The 7,901-nt window shown below is 44.1% G+C and overlaps 1 long non-coding RNA gene across 1 annotated transcript in view; it reads right to left on the reverse strand.

Moving 5' to 3' along the window:
* LOC106038986 (uncharacterized) overlaps positions 1 to 7,691 on the reverse strand; it is a 30,553-nt gene extending 22,862 nt beyond the window's left edge. Inside the window, exons 1-2 of the long non-coding RNA XR_010833689.1 lie at positions 4,525 to 7,691; positions 1,756 to 1,854 (exon numbers count right to left, since the gene is read on the reverse strand). This is a non-coding gene — a long non-coding RNA (uncharacterized lncRNA). The remainder of the gene's footprint in view (positions 1 to 1,755; positions 1,855 to 4,524) is intronic.
* Positions 7,692 to 7,901: the final 210 nt, after the last annotated feature.

Genomic DNA, 7,901 nt, shown 5'->3' on the forward strand with positions numbered 1-7,901 from the left:
TTTTTAACTGAAGAACTAGACACCAGAAGAAAAATTAAGTTCTTATTAATAAAGTGCTGTGAATGTAACGTCTCCTCCAAGATACAGTTGCACAAGCCTATGTACTACGTTTTATACAAAACAAAACATTTTCTCAAAATCTCTTAAAATATCAAGTATGATGATACAGCTTTTTTTTTGTTCACAGGTAGCTCACTGATTCATTACATGTTCATACAGGGGTCAAAGTCTGATCTTATTTGTACCACTGTAAATTAGATGATTTGCTACATTCTTTATAGAGGAATATTACTTTAATGTTAATATATGTTACCATTAAAATATTTGGACTAGCGACTGCTGACTGCTTGGAGTTAGTCTAGAAACCAGAACCTTGCCTTCTGCCCTTTCTATCTGGTTATCTGAAAGACCAAGAAAGAAGCTCAAAGATGCTGTTGCACACTTGAGTTTGTGCTTTGGATTCTGGCATCTTTCTTGCACCCGTTCTTTAATAGGGAGAAAAAATCTAAATGGCAGAGCATATATCCTCCAAGCATTTCACTCCACCCACACAGTTCTCTTTCTTTAAAACAGTGGCTTATTCCCAACTGGAAAGGCAGCAGTCTAGCTAGAAGACAGGTTATATTCAAGAGAGAAAGGAAGGAGGTGGCTGAATCATAGCAATTTAACTCTGGCTGGGTGGATGTAAATCCAGCCACTGGTTGCTGCTATCACAAGCTTGGTATGATTTCAGATACAGGGAACAGCATATTGTTCTGGGTAATGAGGGCTAGAGGTCAGAGCAGGCTATGCATTTGCCTTTATTGCTTGCACTCCAGCAGGTGCAATATTCATTGCCTCTGCTAGGAGCACAGCCATCTCTAGCATTACTAATGAAATGTCAAATCATATTTTTATTTACTTCCTTTCTTCCACACCTGCAAATAACCACATTGATAAACCCCAAACTGATCATTTGGGGGTTTCTAAGAATGCCCTGAGTAAAAGCCAGCCGTCAGTAAAGAGCACCGCTTTTTGGAAGTAAACTAAAAAGGTTCATTTGGGGCTTTTCATAAAACAAATCTTGCAACAAAATTAATTTGTCCGGCATTAGTCATCATCCTTTCTGCATGTTAAGGCTGTTTCATCTGAATAAACTCAATTCTCCCCCTTTCCCCCCAGATATCCTTGTTATACTCAGTATTCACAAAGGGCAGAAAAGACACACAGCTGAGTGTGTCATATTAACATGCTTCACTGCCCGCTGTGGCCAAGTCATGCAGGATAGCTCTGGTCACAGATCAGTTGTTAGCATTTTCCCATGAGTAGCCTCCTATACCTGCTGTCTTGTCAAAATCTTTGCTACAACAGGTGGGAGGATGGTTCTTTTTTTTTTTTAATTATTATTATTATTATTATTTATTTGGCTTGCCTCTGACCTAGGCAGATTCTGAGGAATATCAACATTTGGCCAGACTGTACCTTTGCACCAAAAACCTTCCAAGAGAGGCAGTACTCGCTGAGTTTCATTTCCTGAGTAAGTGTCTCCTGTGATGCACTCTGTGCTAACGTAGGTACCGAAATAAGCTTGTGAAGGAATCTCCTCTAAACCCATCCCCTCAGCCTCTTTCCTTTCATTCCTTCCTACTAGATTTTGGTTTTCTGCTATTAGTGTTGAGAGGTTTTTAGGGAGAGAAACTGTTTTAGAGTCAAGAGCTCTTGGTTGCTCCTGGGGAGCACCAGGCTGGTGCTGCCCACAGATGGCAGGGAACTCACCAGGATTCATCCCCAATAGCCCAGGAATGGATCTTTTCTCTGTACTTGGATTAGGCTATCCAGGTGGCTGCCCAGATGTGAGGCTCTGTCTAGTCACAGCTGGAAACAGAGAAAGGGGTGGGAGTTAGGGCTCTTGGGTGGGACACGTCACTACCTTTCCCATCATTTAGCCCCTGAATGTAAATTTTCTAACAGAACGATGACAAAGGCAGGGTGCGTTTTGGGGTTTGTTTCATTTGCAGATACTGGATGTGAGAAAGGAAATGTTTTCTCCAAGGAGGCGAGCAATCTGCCTGTACCTACAGGTCTCTCTTTGATTACAGTTAATTAATCAGTAGTACATGTTAGAAATGTGCCGAGCACTCTCTGATCAGAGAGGCTCCCAGTCAAAGGACAAACATGTAGAGATAATTTAGAGGAAAGCCAGACAACGTGATGTCCTTTGTGGAGTAGCTGCTGCAAGAGCAAATGCATAGCATTTTGATATTTTGGGGAGGAATATTTTAGGAAGCCAACAGAGAACATCCACTAGCATTAGAGAAAGACACTTCATAGGTTCTGATGAAGAGGATGCTTGGCCTCCCAGCTTTTTCTTCAATAAGTTTTGCTTTTTCAAGCCTGTGACAATCCAACTTCTAATCAGAATTAATGCAGTAGGTGAGAGAGAAGTGACAACTTTCTGTCAAGGTGTGCTGAGGATAATTCACCTGAGTTACATTTCAAAATGTCTCAGGCTTTTGACTCAAGTACCAGTTTCTGAGGGGGTTTCGACCTGTCTATGACATTTTTGTTCTGCCTGAGAATTTGCAGAAGATAAAAGATGCTGAACACTTACATTCATCTGGTCTTTCCATTTCTCTGTCCTAGAAACAGCCTTTTATTAGGTGGACACTTGAGGAAGGGGAACAAAACGCTTTGATGGTGACCCGCTCCATTGTGACTGGCTGGAAAGAGATGACTTGAGGCTTGCCTACAGCTTCTGCTCAGAACCAGTGTATTCTCTTCTTCAAGGGGAAAGCGTTAGCCTGATATTAGATCACTTCAAATTTGATCCTGTGAGGGCTTTAAAGATTTATGTAGATTATTTGTATGTACTTTTGGGTGCAGAATTTCATAATCATTGACCCAAACCCCCTTGCAATCACTGTGCTGTTCCTCAGCATTACAGGGACATTTTATCTGCTCTGTCGTGTCCTCTGATTGTTATCGCAGTTTTACTTTGCATGAGACTTAACTACAGTGGAGATTTCAGTACTCAGGCCTAACTCCTAACCACTAGCCATAGCCTCTGAGCACCTGTCCTGTTAAGGTTGTTTACAGTAACAAAATTCTTCACAAACTTCATGGGATTCTTGTTTCTGAATGTGGGAACTCTTCTTAGAAGGATTGTGTTTGGAAAAGATCTTGGTGGGCTTTTGAGAAGAAAGGGATGTTAATATTGGATACTCAGCAAATGGAAATTTCTATGAAAATGTGACATCTAGAGCAACTTCCATGGTGCTTTAAGACACTCTTCTTCCAATGATTTTAGTCTTCATTAGACAACTCAGTGATTTTCAGGTTCTGGGTCCTAGCACGTTGTTGAATTAGCTTTATTAAGGAGGAACCTAACATAAAATGGTAATGTAAATGTCAAATTGTTATTTACTGTGGAAGCTTCTGCGTATGCGTGCTCAGACACATTCAAGATGAGGTTCCTCTTCGCATGGACCTCAAGGCCTGCTTATATTTTATTAATTGACTGCAGCTCACCTGTTAACTTACAACGACAATCAGCATCAATGACTCCAATGTGCTTGCTCCCCTTTGAGAGATGTCTTGCCTAAAGCCCAATAAATTGAACTCGTGACCTAAAATGACCCTAATTTCTCCAAATTAGAAGTTTCATGTCCTGCATGTCCCACAGATGGAAAATGAAGTAGAATGATAAATTATTAGACTAATGACCTTTTTGTGACAGAAATATTAAATTTTAAAGTTGTTTTTCTTCTTTTTTTTCCCCCTATAATCTGAGGACCAGAATGAATTTCAAATTCTCAGCTTAAAAGGAACTTCAGTGTTTGAAACCAGACTTAACAAAAAAGCTGACCTTTTGATTATCTCAGAAAGAAAGATCAAAGATTAAATTTGCTTTTCCTCCGAGTGCTTGCGTGCAGCTGTTTCTATATGGATGAGTATACCAAACTTCAACAGCCTAGCATCATGAGAACGTGGGAAACAATTGTGTCAGTCATTCACCCTGATCCATATATCTGTATTATCTCAGACTGCATTTCTCCGGTGACCACATTTTGGTGCCTTGGAGGATTTCTCGTTGTGTGGGAGAGATCATGAAAAGCAGTATTTCATTTATAGTTCAATACTTTGATACTAAGAACTCCCCCATCACAGAGTATGTCTCTCTCATGAAAGAAAAAAAAAGGCAAAAAAAAAAAAAGCAAGCTTTTATTTTTTCCTTTCCCTCAGGAGAGTCAGTTTGGTGGGAACAGATGCTGAAATTGTTAAATTGTTAATCCACCAACTGACCAATCCTATGACTTCACAGAGAACTGCTATTCTTCATATGCAATGTGTTCTTGCTTGCTTTCTTCGTGCTCTGGGTTATGCCCATCTGACATCAGTACCGCAACTGTATTATCCTGATTGCTTTTTATTCCGAGGCCTCACTTCTAATTACTGAAGAAGAAAAGAGATCTCTGCCACACATGCTGGAGAGGGTGAAAGGCTGCAGTCCTACACCAGCTCCACAGAGGTTATACAACAACTCACCTTGCGTTGAGGCTCCTTGTGCGCTGCTTAACAGCAGATGGCTCACGTTCACAGTCTGTTTTGTTGCCTTAATATCCAACCTTTTATTCCTATTCTTGAGCCTTTCCACAGCGTAGCCATGAAAGGACACATCAACCTTCCAGCTGCTTGTCTTGGATGGACCTGAGATGTTCATCTCTTCAGCAGCTTAAGAGACAAAGAGCCCATAGCAATGGCCAGGGTAAAGTGCTGTGGATGTGCGGTGGTTGCAGATGGCGGTTATTCTTCCTTGACCATCATGAAGTGCACTTAACCATGGTTCTGTCAGGATGTGTGAGTCAGACAAGGTATCGGCACACTAACCACTGAAGAAGAGGGACAAGGCTCTCCAGAGCACTGGAGGTAAATGGGAGCACATTGCATTGACAGTGCAGCCTGGCATGAGGATTTTGGTACTTCTGGATAGCACTTCTAGGAAGTTTCAGAAGTGGCTTTGGTCTGTGCTAAGGTACAGATCCATATAGTACAGGAAGGAGGAGTACTGATATTTGCTAGAACCACTTCTATTCTGGTCCTTCCAGGGGTCATTAATCTTCTGTCTTAGCATGCGTGACTGAGGAGGTCAGGCATGCAGAGCTTGTCCCCACAGTATAATACTGACCATCTGATGGGTTGAACTGTGAGGAGATGTCCACTGTTTCCTCCGAAGCACGCTGCAGGGGCCACTGCCTATGATGCGCGCTGGGCGGGATGCACCACTGGTCTGTTCTGCACGGGTGGTTGTGGTGTGCCTCTGAAAGGCAGCGTGCTCTGCACCCGTGTGCTGCCATTTGATAGCCCTTCCTCCTGTCCGCCGGCAGCAGCTCCCCAGTCTGTCACACGAGTGACCAAGGGAAAACCAGATGAATCACTAAAAAGACCTCTGACTTCTTGAAAAAGACGTGGGTTTTAAAAACGTAGAGCCATTGAACATCCAACCTTGTGCATTCAAAGCAGGGTTCAACCATTAACAATTCAAGATACCCCTGCAAGGCAAACACACCGCTATTTCCTCCTTGCTTCACAAGGAAGGAAACTGCAGTGTAAGTGGCATAGCTGAAGTTTCAAGCTAGGTAAGTATCAGAGAGGGAATTAGTATTCATGCTCCTTAACTACCAAAACTGGTGTTTGCTCTTCCAGGCAACAATGCCTCCAAGGTCTTGTGCTGAAGATTGAACAAAACTAATGCAACTTTAATAACACATATACATATTTTATGTCTCCGCCATAAGGACATGGATTCCTTAGGCTATATGATTTTGACATAGTTGAGAGCAGCGCAGACGTAATGCAAAGAGATGGTCATGTTGTGAAATCTGTAACGTTGAGAGTTTCTCCTTCACTGTGAGCTTGATTCCTCTCCCAGGCATGAAGTCTCTGGTTTTAATGCAGGAATGTGAGTTTTTCTGTTACCTGGATTCAAGTTCTTTGAGCCAAAACAAACATTGATTATGCTGCCGTGCTGTTTTGCTCCCATTTTTACATCAGAGGTCCTGACTCCTGACCAGCTGGCATTTTTTTTTGTCTGAAATGTGCCAGTTCTTCCTGCTCTCTTCTCTCGCTGTATGTTTACAATGGGCTGTTTTCTCCTACTCTGATTGGGGCATGAAGAGGAGCTCACATCTCTTCTTATTTTCACAGATTAATGTAGCAGGAGAATACTTTTTGTATCTGCATGTATATTTTTTTCCTCTTTCATGCAAGAAGGGCATTAGGATCATAGAATCATAAAGGCTGGGAAAGACCCCCAAGATCATCTGGTCCAACCGTCCCCTACATCAGGTACCTACGAGTACGTGTACATACACACAGAGAGAACGCAGCCTGCTCTCTGTTGCGCAGCGTGTCAGATCTGCTTAAAGCTGCATAAAGTCCTGCGCAGTGACTAAAGGAACAGCAATGTGTGGGTGAAATATCCGCGTGCTATAAAACCTTGCTTTTAAGTGCAGAATATGAGTTTCCCAACATAATTTCCTGGAAAACAAAACAAAACAAAACACACTCAGGATTGGCACCGCTTCATCGGCAGACAGCCGTAGGTGGATCGACACGTACCGTAGGGTCGGGGGTCGGGAGGCAGAGGATGGGTTTCCAGCCCGCCGCCCTCGGTGGTGCCCCCAGGGCTGGCAGCGAGCGCATTTCCCCACGGTGGGCTGGATCCTGCAGCGCCAGGGCTCGCTGGGTGCAGCTGAGCGATGCGCGGAGAAGAAATCTTCCCTACCCATGGGTGGGGATCCGGGCCATCTAGTGGGGAGAAGAGTTAACAGCCAAGGGAAGCTTCCGTTTCTGAGACACGGCCTCCGTGCCTGCCGACAGCATGAGAATTGCAGGTAAATAATTCGCCTCGCATTCAGGACGGCACAGTAGAAGGCCAGTCGGTGTACAACACCCAGCTGTACTAACGGCGCCGGCACTTAGACTGCACTGCTATCAGGAGGCCTTTGCAGAAATAACCTGGTTTTGTTCCTCCTCTTCAAACAAATTGCCCTGCCGATGTGAAAAGGAAGCCAGGCTGTTATGTGTACCCTTTCCTCACCGTCTGCGTCACGTTAATTCCACAAACTCTTCAATTGCACTTAGTCCGTGCCCTATAGAGAAGCTTAGCTTACTAGGGCTGCTCCATACGTTCACACGGCTGGGTTTACGCTGAGCTGTCTTCACTGGCCACGGGGAGCTGCCAAACATCACACTGAGGTTAGCTTTTGTCCTTATCGAAGCCCGATTCCTAACTTGTATCTCTTGTTTTTAAATCCGAAGGTGCCTATAGGACCGCTCTACGCTAAATATCATGAGTTCAGTTTCGGTTCCTAAAATAGCTCCTCCCCACCCCCCCGCAATTTGATGAGTGCTCTTATAATAAACTCATTGAAACGTTGTTCCAAAAGGCAGAGCTTTCACAGGAACAGCACTCAATCCAACGTAACAAAGATCTATATTAAGATCCATAGATTGAACCTAGATAAAATGCAGTCACCGCCGCCGGCGGCAGCAAGAAGATCCCCCCTGCGCTGCTGTGCCGCGACACCCGCTGCAGGTGGATCTGCCACCCAACTGCATCGCCCCGAGAGCAGCCCTGCGGGGGAAATGCTGCTGCTGGGAGGGAGGGGAGACCGCTGTTTTTGGGTTGTAAGGAAAGAAAAAAAAATCAACCCCTCCCAAACCCACAAATATTATTTGCCTGAATAATTGTTCTGACTCTCTTCTCTCCAGTTGCTGTCATTACTGAGGAGCCCCACTGGACTTCATGGTGGGCTCCTGCTGTTGAAGGACAGGACTGGCTTTGGCCACCGGCTGCTCCAAGCACAGCAGGCAACTCTAAGTTGGTAATGCCAAATGACCAGAGGGGACGCATCATCCAG

The sequence above is a fragment of the Anser cygnoides genome, chromosome 1, assembly GCF_040182565.1.
Source record: "Anser cygnoides isolate HZ-2024a breed goose chromosome 1, Taihu_goose_T2T_genome, whole genome shotgun sequence".
Lineage (NCBI taxonomy): Eukaryota > Metazoa > Chordata > Aves > Anseriformes > Anatidae > Anser > Anser cygnoides.